At 45.2% G+C, this 12,581-nt stretch overlaps 1 protein-coding gene across 5 annotated transcripts in view; it reads right to left on the bottom strand.

The window, feature by feature from the left end:
* LOC140455409 (netrin-G1-like) overlaps positions 1-6,396 on the bottom strand; it is a 42,574-nt gene extending 36,178 nt beyond the window's left edge. For 2 of the 5 annotated variants that reach the window (XM_072550235.1, XM_072550239.1), the window contains exon 1: positions 4,328-4,762. The gene's annotated coding sequence lies outside the window, so the exon portion shown is untranslated. Of the gene's footprint in view, positions 1-2,173; positions 2,225-4,327; positions 4,763-5,239; positions 5,604-6,120 lie in introns of those variants that run through there. The other 3 variants (XM_072550237.1, XM_072550236.1, XM_072550238.1) reach the window with 3 other exon arrangements.
* Positions 6,397-12,581: the final 6,185 nt, after the last annotated feature.

Raw genomic sequence — 12,581 nt, 5'->3', positions numbered from 1 at the left:
GACTTCACAGCTCACTTGAAATGCAATGTTGCAGGCATGGAGAGGAGTTGTCACTTACAGCAGTCACTTGGAAGCAGATATATTGCATACGTAAAAATTGCAAATACGACCAATGAATGATGAGTCTGTTTACTTCATTTGATCATGAGTGGGTTGAAGTATTGGTGAGGATGCCAGGGAGAGGTCCTCATCACATTGTTTTTTTTCCAAAATAGTCACCGGAGGATCTTTTACATCCAAATCAGAAGTAAGGACTTCATCACAAAGGTGGCACCTTTAATAGTACAGCACTATCAGCTTTGAGCCTCTTGACCTAAAGCACTCTCTCAGTACTGGCCTTCTCACATTCCAAACTCACTCAGTTCAGACCCTCTGACAGTGTAGCTCTCCCTCAGTACTGACTCTCCAACAATGCACTCTCTCAGTACAGACCCTTTGACAAGCAGCACTCCCTCAGCACATACACTCTGGCAGTGCAGTGTTCCCTCAACACTGACCCTCTGACAGTGTAAAACATCCTCAGTAGTGACCCTTGACAGTACAATACTCCTTCCATGCTGCCCCCTGACAGAATCAAACCTCATTAATACTCCCAACCTGCCAGTGCCTTCCTGTGAGTCCAGATCCACAGCAATGTTTGACTTTTAACTGCCTTTTAAAATGATATTAAGCACAACTTTGAAAAAACATTTAGCAATGAATAACACAACTGGCTTTACCAGCAACAGCAAGATCCCATGAATGAGAACATAATTCTCTGACAGTGCTCCACTCTATTAAACCAACACTTGGAGTGCCAGATTAGATGTTGGCTCAAGCCTGTGGACTGAGTTTTGTTCAGAGTCAAAAAAGTGTGGTGCTGGAAAAGCACAGCCGGTCAGGCAGCATCCATGGAGCAGGAGAGTCAATGTGTCGAGCATAAGCACTTCATCAGGAATGTGGGGGCACGGGGTGCCATGGGAGAGGTGGTCCCAAGGGGGCTGAGAGATAAATGGGACGTGGGTGGGAAGGTAGCTGGGAATGTGAGAGGTAGATGAAAGTGGGGGGTGATGGTGATAGGTCGGAGCGGAGGTTGGAGCAGATAGGTGGAAGGAAGATGGACAGGCAGGACAGTTCAAGAGGGTGGTGCTGAGTTGAAAGGTTGTATTTGTGATAAGGTGGAGAGACAGGAGATCAGGAAACTGGTGAAATTGCCATTGATCCTGTGTGGTTATAGGATCCCAAGGCAAAAGATGAGGTGTTTTTCCTTCAGGTTTCTGGTGGCTAGAATTTGGCAGTGGAGTAGGCCCAGGACTTGCATGTCCTTGGCAGAGTAGGAGGGGGAGTTGAAGTGTTCAGTCACAATATCACCATCAGCTCCCACCTTCATCTACCTATTGCATTCTTAGCTACCTTCCCCAACCCAAACACTCCCTTCCATTTATCTCCCAGACCCCTTAGGGTGCACCACCTCCCCAACATTCCTGACGAAAAGCTCATGCTCGAAACGTCAACTCTCCTGCTTCTCAGATGCTGCTTGACCTGCTGTGCTTTTCCAGCATCACACTTTTTGACTCTGATCCCCAGCGTCTGCAGTCCTCACTTGTTCCTGTGTTTGATTCAGCTTTATCGGAAGACATAAAGAGGAACAAGGTGAAATAAGAAAAATAATGTGTTCTTGTTTTACCAGCATTGTTGAGAAGGTAATGGCATGGTGGTACTATCGCTTGATTAGTAATCTAAAAATTCAGCTAATGGTCTGCAGATATGGGGTCATGACCGTTGTTGAAACCTGACTACAATGTAAATCTGGAATTAAGAAGCTACCCTAAAGGCAAGTACTGTAACCACCACTGATTGTCATAAAACCCCATCTGCTTCACAAGTGTCATTTAAGGAAGGGAATCAGTCATCCTTCCCTGTTCTTGCATATATGTGACTCCAGACCCACTGCAATTTGGCTGTCTGTTAACTGTCCTCATTCTAATCAAGAGTGTGATGCCGGATGCTGCCTGACTTGCTGTGCTTTTCCTGCACCACACCCTTGACTCTGATCTCCAGCATCTGCAGTCCTCACTTTTGCCTCATTCTAATCAACACTGACCCAGCTAGCGATGCACATTCTCAGAACATATTTTTTTCTAACTTTACTTTAAATCCTCTTGATCCTGAAAAAGGAAAGTGATTCTCATACCGTGTTTGAAGAGTTTTCCTTTTAGCCTTGTTTAGTGACCATTCCCATGTCCTAATTTACAACACAAGGTGTTACTCTGAGCTGTGACTGTATCAAGATTAGAACTCAGATATTTATAGCTCATCCTTGAGAATAAATACTATGAGCTTTCATAAATTTCTACCCTGTGTGCAGAAAATAGTCTCTGAATGTCTCACTTCCTCCCACATTCCCCTTCAGCTTGCACGTCATCACAAACAACAGTCACATTCTGAACCTAACATCATTGCACAAATCCCTGAACACACATTCACCATCTCCAAACTTCAGACACTCACTCAACAATCTACCCACACCTATGACCCACCAGCACACACTCACCATCTCCAATCCCCTGACATACACTCACCTTCTTTAAATCCTGACACACACTTACCATCTTCAAATCCGCCAACACACACACTCACCATCGCCAAACTTCAGACACTCACTCGGCAATCTACCCACACCTATGACCCACCAGCACACACTCAACATCTCTGAACCCTGACACACGTTCACCATTTCCAAACTCTGACACACACTCATCATCTCCAAATCCCCAGCATACACTCATGGAGTATAGAGTCATACCGCATGAAGACAGATTGTTTGGTCCAACCAGTCCATCCTGATCCTAATCCGAAACTAAACTGCTCACTCCTCGCCCATACCCCTACAAACCTTTTCTATTTGTGCACTTACCTAAATGCCTTTTTAATGTTTAAACTGTACCCACATCCACCATTTCGTCTGGAAGTTCATTCCACATATGAATCACATTCTGTGTAAAAAAAAATTGCCCCTCATGTATTTTTAAAATCTTTCTCCTATTCATCTTGCAAAAATGCCCACTAGTATTGAAATCCGCCACCCTAGGGAAATATTCTTATCATTCAACTTATCTACACTTCTCATGATTTTATAAATCTCCATAAGGTTACTCTCAACCTTCTAAGCTCCACTGAAAAAGTTCCCAGCCTCTCATTATAACTCAAACACTCTTTGCCTGGCAACATCTTGGTAATCTCTTCTGAACCCATTCTCCAACTTCATAATATCCCTCCTTTAACAGGGAGACAAGAACTGTACACAGTACGCCAGAAGAGGCCTCAACAACATCCAGTGTAACCTCAACATAATGTCCCAACTCCAACACAAATAGGTCTGAGCAATAAAGACAAGCATGCTAAATGCTTGCTTAGCCACAATTTCCAAACACCAACACACAATCACCACGTCCAAACCAGCAACACAAATTCACCACCTCTAAACCATCAATTCACACTCATCATCTCCACATCCCCAACACACAATCACCACCTCCAAATCCCCAACACCCACTGATCATCTCCAAACAACCAATAGATGCACGCCATTTCCACATTCCCAACATACACTCACTATCCCCAAATCCCCACCACCCACTGACCATTTCCAAACCCCAACACAGACTCACCATCTCCACATCCCCAACACACACTGACCACCTTCAAACACCCAACGCATGCTCACCATTTCCACACCTCCAACATACACACACTATCCCCAAATCCCCACACACACTCACCATTTTCAAACCCCCAACACACACCTACCCTCTCCAAACACCCATCACACCCTCACCATCTCCACACCCCCAACACACACCCTCCATCTCCAAACCCCCAACACATACTCCCTATCTCCAAACCCTCAACACACATTAACCATCTCCACACCCCCAACAGACACTTACTATCTCCACACCCTCAACACATATTCACCATCTCCAAACACCCAACACACACTCACCTTCTCCAAACCCCCAAAACATTCTCACTGTCTCCAAACCCCCAACACACACACACACATCATCTCCAAAACACCATCACACACTTACCATCTCGAAAACACCAACACACAATCACCATCTCCACACCCGCAGCACATACTGCCCATCTACACACCCCAAACATACACTCATTACCACACCGCCAACATACACTCCCTCTTACCACACCCCCAACGCACACTTACTATTTCCACACCCTCAACACATACTCACCATCCCCAAACCCTCAACACACACTCACCATCTCCGAACACCCAACACACACTCACCATCTTCAAACACTACCACTAACACACACTTACCATCTCCAAAAGCCAGGCAGGAAATGGAAGAGGTGAATTGAACAGGGACAATGAGAGAGAGGGAGAAAGGGAGAGATGCGAAGGATGACTGAACAAACAAAAGAAAGATTGAGAGAAAGAAAGAAGGAAAACCAGGGAGAAATTATAATAATGTGAACAAAAGGATGTACGAGGCAGAGGGACACAGATAGATTGTTGGGGTTAGAGAGCGACAGAACGGGGGAGTTGGGAATCAATGCAGAGATCGAGATGGAGCGATGGGAATGAACCTGAAGGTACGAAGATAAAGTAATGGAGAGATGGAGATAGAGATGAAGATCAAGATATCAAGACGGTAAGGTATGGAGAGAAATTAGAGAGGTAGAGAGAGAGAGAGAAAGAGAGAGAGAGGCGGGAATGGAGATATGGAGATAAGGAAAGCTGGAGCGGGTCCTGGCGCCGTACTCTCACACATTCAGACTTCAAATGTAAATCCTGGAGAGAGACGGAAAGCGGCCCATCTAAGGATTCCGCATGGTCCTAAAGTCCCGCCTTCCAAAAGCCTTTAAATCCACATAAATCAAACTCTGTGAGACTCTGCATGGTTTTATCTTGTGGAGAGTGTTCTGCCGTTGTAGTCTACAAAACCTGAAGTCATTACAGCTTGAATAATAGTGGGGAGAAAGGTCAAAGTCTAGAGCCGAGTTTGAGCTCTGAACTGCTTCGGGAATCTGCCTTGTCGCTAATTGTTTGCCATCTTCTGGGGAGAACTGACCAATGCCCCATCTAACCGGGAAAGTGTGGAGCGATCGAGTGGGACTGACAGGGTGCCTTTTCTTAAAAAGCTTGTCGGAGCGGATGGGCTTTTTCTCAGGAAACCCCCTGCACCCCGCCATAACATTCCTCTCTGGCCATCTGAAGAATCAAACGCACCTCCTGATCCGGGATCGCCCTCAGGTTTCCCAGCTGCATTCCCAGTTTTCCCGAACGTCACAGACGCAGGGAGCAAACAGCTGCTGGTGGCTCTCACACTGCTGTTTGTGGGATCTTGCTGTGCGTAATCCGGCAGCTGCATTTCCGCGGTGACTACCTTTTCAGGAAAAGAAGTGTTTGATGGCTAGGAAAGGGTTTTGGGTTCATTGCTGGGCTGGTGAAAAAAACAGGTGCTTCAGAAATGCAATTCCTTTGTTTCAGGATCACCAAGGGATGATAGCGAACATCTGAGTGGGGTGGACCCTGTCCAGCGGAATAGAGGTTTTATTCACTTCTTTGGTGTATGAGAGGGTCTGTCTCACTCTGACCCTCCGTGTTAAAGTGACCCACAACAACTCCCATCTCCTAACGCAACGCCCTCAGTCCCTTCCCAGCTCCCGAATTGTTGGCATTCCAGAGCTTGAAATCCCGACTGGAAACAGGAATGAACTGGGAGTCGAGTGGGATAAAAGAAAGAAACATCCGAAAGGAATTCTCTGCCCCACACTCTGCCTCCACGCCCGGGACAACAGCAGCAATAACTCAGGGTTCATTGGAAGGTAGAAAGTGTTCAGAAACTGATCTTGGATTCGATTTAAAAGATATCCGAGGGCAGAGGAAGTAAAGAAGGTTTCCTGAGCCCCTCCAATTCTGGCCCATGGACAGTTTTGCTCGTAAAAAGGCGCTATACCAATGCAATTTCTTTGCGTCCACCTGGACGGTCCATTTTTTTTGTAATACCTCACTGATCTTGGGCTGCAGGAGTCTCTAGTCACTAGAAACTATCCCCACCACCTCTCCCTCTCTCTTTCTCTCTGTCGCTGTGTGTGTCTCTCACTCACCGGCTGTTTCTGAAGGGGGTTTCCTACCCCGGGTTACTGCAATCTCCGATTGAACACAGCCAGCTCCATTTTGAAGCTCCCAATTGGAGGCCGCCTTGATGCGCTGAGAGCCCGTGTGTGTGTGTGTGTGTGTGTCACTGGAGACGGGCCGAAAGTTCCCTCCTCCCCAGAGCTCGGCGCGTCCACACCTCCCAGACCCAGAGCAGCAGCAGCGTCGGCGCTGAGTGAATCACACGAAGGCAGCGCTCCCCGGCAGGCTGGGGAGAGGACATCACTTTCGCTCATAGGAAATGCTGAGGCTGGGGAAAACTCTGCACACACACACACACACACACACACTTGGGGTTGTGGGGAATGCAGGAGACAGGGATCCGGGCAGTGTGGAGAAGTGAATAAATCAGCAACTCAGACTCCCTACACAGTGGAAACAGGCCATTCGGCCCAACAAGTCCGCACTGACTCTCCGGAGAGCATCCCACCCAGACTCACCCTATCCCAGTAACCCTGCATTGCCTATGACTCAGCCACCTGAACCCCCCCCCCCTCCCCCCCCAACGCATCCCTGCACACAGCAGGGCAATTTAGCATGGATCTATCTACCTAACCGGCGCGCCTTTGGACTGTGGGAGGTAACCCACACGGGCACCGGGAGAATGTGGAAATTCCACGCAGACATTCGCCCGAATTGAACCTGGATTCCTGGTGCAGTGAGGCAGCAGTGCGGGGATCGGAGTTGATGAATCCGTGATAACAAGGGAGTCCCACCGCCCCCAGCCGGGAGGGAGAGGGTTTTAGGTATCAGGAGCAGGAAACCAAGTTGAATGCGGACTGAACGTCGGGGGCTGGAGTGGGGGCAATTCCCGGAATCTCGAAATTCTGAAGCTGCGGTCACACTGTGTGATATTCACCCCAAATTGCCCTGAATTCCCGGCTCCGTTCAATTCCCGGGATGGACAGCGCTCCGATCCGGAAACGGGGCTTCAGGGGATGGGATGGATTGGATTCTCACGGACGCAAAGTCTCACTCCATTGACATGAAGCTCACCTGAGCTGAGAGACGTGAGGACAAACATCAATCAAGACCGAGGCTCCAGTGGGCTGGGGGACAGGAGGGGAGGCTGGGGGTGGGAAGTTGGACAGAGCGGATCCTGGTGTCGACTCTCATTTATTGTCTCGGCGAAAGAGGGGACTGTAGATGCTGGAGATTAGAGTGGTGCTGGAAAAGCACAGCAGGTCAGGCAGCATCGCAGGAGCAGGAAAATCGACGTTTCGGGCAAAAGTCCTTCATCAGGAATGTGATGAAAGGCTTTTGCCCGAAACGTCGACTTTCCTGCTCCTCGGATGCTGCCTGACCTGCTGTGCTTTTCCAGCACCACTCTAGTCTTGACTCTCATTTATTGTCCACCCCCAAAGCACATAGATAGAATTACACTCTGAGCGGAAGGTAGATGTGAAACCGGCCCAGCTCTCTCCATGTCTCCAAAGACAGAAATAACTTTCTATGGTCTAGCGCCTTTCGCGCGCCCTCAGCCTGTCCCAAACCTTCACGAACAGTGAGATGCAATTGCAGTTGTTGTTGTACGCGTGCAGTCTCTCCTGTGCGTTACACCCTCCCTTGCTCACCGGGGGTGCTGTCCATTCCTGCCCTCAGTTTGGTAGCATAGTCCAGTTTCATTTTCCTGATTGCCTCATCTCTACCATTCACTTTATCTCTGATTTTATTCAACACAGTCTCACTGGACTCAAAGTCTATAATGGTGAATTTATATTCCAGAATATATCAAATCACATCATTATCCAGTCAGCTACGTTTCTCTCAACCATAATATTTTAACCTTTCACTAATTGATCAGGGAACACTTTACAGTAGGTTGCTTGAAGACCATTTAACAGTGGAAAAGATCTGATGGACAGTGATTTTTGTTGAGACATAAACATTGGCCCCTGGATACTGAGGAAAACTCCAATGGTCTTCAAAATACCAACTGTGGGATCTTGAAAACCAAACCAGATATGATAGGCAGGGCTACGTTTTAATGATGCTTTCAGAAATGGTATTTCTGACAGCACAACAGTCCCTCAGTGTTGCTTCCCTGACACTACAGCACCTCTTCACTCAGTATTGACCCTCTGACAATGCAGCACTCCCTCAGTCCTGACCATTCAACAGAGCAGCACTCCCTCAGTACTGACTCTTTGACAGTGCAGCACTCCTTCAGTCCTGACCATTTGACAGAGCAGCACTCCCTCAGTACTGACTCTTTGACAGTGCAGCACTCCTTCAGTCCTGACCATTTGACAGAGCAGCACTCCCTCAGTACTGACTCTTTGACAGTGCAGCACTCCTTCAGTACTGCCTCCCTGACAATGCAGCACTCTCAGTACAGTATTCCTCCTCTAATGGTGTATCACTCGCTTTGTACTAATCTTCCGACAGCTCAGATTCCCTCAATTCTCATTAATTCTCTGAATGTTCTGACACTATGTGCCAACATCAAATTGCTGCCGAAAGGTGTGAATGCCTGCTTCTCGAAATGGCAATGTGTTTGGTCTGTAACTTAAAGACGGGCATTGTATCAATCAGAGTTTGCCCTGACAGACTATATGGAACAGATAAAGTCACATTTCAGTCAGCTGTGTCTCCTGTTCATGAAATGGCTCAAAACATTCAACTGTATTTCGCTGACTTTAAGATATACTGTTGTCCTGAGTAATGTGTTCAGGAAAGCTATCACTCACATCTGGAATAGGTGGGGTTTGAACCTAGATTCAAAGGTAGGGACACTAAGACAATGTTAAGTGAACTTCTTTTTTGCACTCAGTGCATCAGAGCAGAATGTGTAGGACAATTATTGGCACTGTCTTCAGAGAGGGCAGTCTACTCTCTGTAATTCCCACTCCCACCCAAACACAAGACCAATAGAGGGTCTTATTGCCTCTGGATAAGACATTAAACTTAGGCCAATGCTCTCCACAGCCTGTGATATTTCAACATTTCAACTCATTCTTACAACCTGCACAACTGCGTTTGTTTCCAGCCATCTGTTGAAGTGGAATATTGAGGTTTTGGTGTTAAATATTTATACCTTGTCGACTGATTAAAGATTCTCACACACCACATTAATTCACCAAACATTGAAATGAAGGAGCAATTTATATGGTAACATAAGCATTGTTTATATATTCCACACCATTGGTAATCAGAATCAATTATTAACATCAGTGTTTGGGATGTGATTTTTTTTTCTCCACATTTTAAACTGTCGGCATTTTAAAGCATTTCTTCTGGGAACATGAGTGTCACTAAGAAAGCTGGCATTGATTGGTCGTCCCTCTTTCCTGAGAGATTGTTTAACCTCCCAATATGGATCAAGTTAACCCTTCACTTTTAAAATTTTCTTTGAGGGTATTGCAGTATTCACTGGAAATTCCGAGTTGCCTGTTGATATAACTAGCTTGTGAGAGCAGTTAAGAGTCAACTGCACTGCTTTTAGACTGGAGTCACATGTAGCCCAGAATAGGCAATGATGATTGATTTCATTCCCTAAAGGGCATTAGTAAAGCAGATGGATTTCAGTAACAATCAACAGCAGTTTTATTCTCATTATTGAAGGGCAGCACAGTGGCTCAGTGGTTAGCACTGCTGCCTCACAGTGCCAGGGACCTGGGTTTAATTCCCACTTTGGGCGACTCTCTGTGGAGTTTGCACATTCTTCCCGTGTCTGTGTGGGTTTCCTTTGGGTGTTCAGATTTCCTCCCACAATCCAAAGATGTGCAGGTTAAGGTGAATTGGCTGTGCTAAATTATCCATAATGTTTAGGGGAATGGGTCTGGGTGGGTTACTCTGCAGAGGGTTGGTGTTGACTTGTTGTGCTGAAGGGCCTATTTTCATACTGTAGGTAACCCAGTCTAATTGCAATTTTCACCATTTGCCTTATTAGGGTTTTAATGCAGGTCCCTGTACCATTAATCTAGAATTTGGGCTAATCACCTTCTAACATACCACCATGCTCCTGCTTCCTTATACAGTTTCCTGAGGAAGTGGATATTGATTTTACAAAAGCTTCAGATTATTTTTCAGTTTTGGCTGCTGTTGCAAAGGTGGCAGCCAATGTGTGCACAACATGATTTCACAAGCATCAATGAAATAAATTTTCATATAATATGTTTTGTCAGATGTCGGAGGCACTCTGGGATCAATAAGCACAGAATGGCATGTTCCAGGTTCATACTATGAAAAGAAAAAGAATGAATTGGGTATTCTTATGCCTACCTTTCGTGAATTATGTCACCAAAGACTACAGCTGTAATGGCAATCAGGAGGAGCATGACTGAATGAATCAAGTCTTGACCATTCTTCCATTTTCATGACACAAAAGGGGTTTGCATTTTTTACAGGGATTTTTGGATATGTTGCTTCCATATCAGAGGTGAGGTAAGCTCATAGCTCAGGCAAGTAACTGTGATTGACAGCTCAATGCACTCAGCCCCAACTCCACAGCATAAGAGAGGCAGTGTGCAGAAATTTCTATCCCCTCACCCCCACTCTCTGTTCCTTTTCCACATGTTTGCATTCCCGTACTGCTATCTTTTCTCTCTTTCTGTCCTTCTCTTGTGGTTTTTCTCTCTTAATATCTGCCTATTTATCTCTGACTACCTCATTCTCTCTCCGTTTGTCTAACCTCCCTTTATTTGTGTCTTTATTTCTCCCAGTATCTCTTTCTTTCTCTGTCACTCTCTCTATATTTCCATCTCTCTCTCATCCTTCCTGTCTCTTTCTGTTTCTCATCAGACACTCACTGTCTCATTCACTCTGCCTGTTGCATTATCTCACTGTCTCCCTTTGTCTGTCTCTCTGTCTGTCTCTATTTTCCCATCTTTGTCTTTCTCTTTTTGAATTGGATCATCACAATTAAGTTTACTCCAAACCTTCTCTGTTCCTGTATTTATTGAACAATTAATATAACAGAGAATCAGTATTGGAAGATCTCTATAACCCTGGCCTCTTGTGTCAGAACCTGGAACCAACCAGTGAGTTTATGTTAAACTTGGTTTTGTGTAATGAGACAAGGTTCATGAACAACCTCAGAGTAAAGACACCCTTGGTAGAAGTGACCACAGTATTATTGAATTTTACATCCACATTGAAAAGGTGAATACTGGGTTTAAGGCTCAGCTTTTAAACTTAAGAAATGACGTATGTGTGGCATATATGAAAGCAGAGCTAGTTGAAATTATCTGGGATAATAAGCTAGTTATAAGAAGTATTTGGAAATTAGCACTATTCAATCAGATGCTGAACTGACTAGCCATTACAAATACAGTGGCTGCAAGAGCAGGTCAGCGGCTCGGAGTAAGGCAGAGAGTAACGCTCTTCCTGATTCTCCAAAACCTGTCCATCTACAATGTCCAAATCAGGATTGTAATGGAATACTCCCCACATGCCTAGATGAGTGCAGCTTCAACAGCACTCCAAACGGTTGACGCCGTTCAGAGGAAAACAGGGTACACTACTTGATTGGCATCACATCCACAAACGTTCACACTGTCCACAAGTGATGCACTGTAGCAGCATGTGTACCATCTACAAATGCACTTCAAAAGCCCAGAAGGCCCTTTTCACTGCCCACTCCAAAAGCATCAGTACGACCATCGAGAAAGGCAATGACAGGTGGTGTAGAGTATTGTCGTAGAACTGCAAGTCACTCTAAGTCACTCACTGTCCGGATATGGAAAGCTATGGCTGTTCCAAGGTTGTTACTGGGTCAAAATCCTGAAACAGAATTGTGGGGTACATGAAATGGACAGTAATGGTTCAAGAAGACAGGCCGGCATTATCTTTTCAGGGGTAATAAGATTGAGAAATAATTGCTGGACTGGCCAGCAAAGCTCACATTGAATGAATGAAGTTTTAAAAATAGGAACAGCGGTGTACATTCAAGGGATATTTTAGAATAAGTATATTCCAGTAATAAGGAAAAATACTAACGTGAGGACCCACCATCTTTGCTTAAATAAAGACATTAAGGAAAGAATCAAACAACAAAAGGGAAAGCAGAAAAATGCACAGAGGTGATTGACTGATCATTAGTCATAACGTTAAAGAACTACTGAAAATAACTTAAAGATCAATCAGGAAGAAGACATTAAGGTATGCAAGGAAGCTAACTAGACTTATTAAAATGGAAAGCAAAGGTTTCTACAGGTATTTAAAAAACAAAGGAAAAAAAAATAAAATGAATGTTGATCCTCCAGAGAGTGAGAATTGGGAGTTAAAATTAAATTATAAGGAAATAGCAGATGAAATTATCAAATATTGCACTGCTGTCTTCAATATTCAAGATAAAAAAAAGCCATTGCAGTAATATTTGAATGTCAAGAGGTGGGAGGTTGAGCCGAATGCCATGAAATTAAAGTCACTGAGACAGTGGTGTCAAGCCAGCTTTCCTTTATCCTGCTGT

This window comes from Chiloscyllium punctatum, chromosome 30 (assembly GCF_047496795.1).
Source record: "Chiloscyllium punctatum isolate Juve2018m chromosome 30, sChiPun1.3, whole genome shotgun sequence".
NCBI classification, from domain to species: Eukaryota; Metazoa; Chordata; class Chondrichthyes; order Orectolobiformes; family Hemiscylliidae; genus Chiloscyllium; species Chiloscyllium punctatum.
This window is presented reverse-complemented; position numbering and strand designations above follow the sequence as displayed.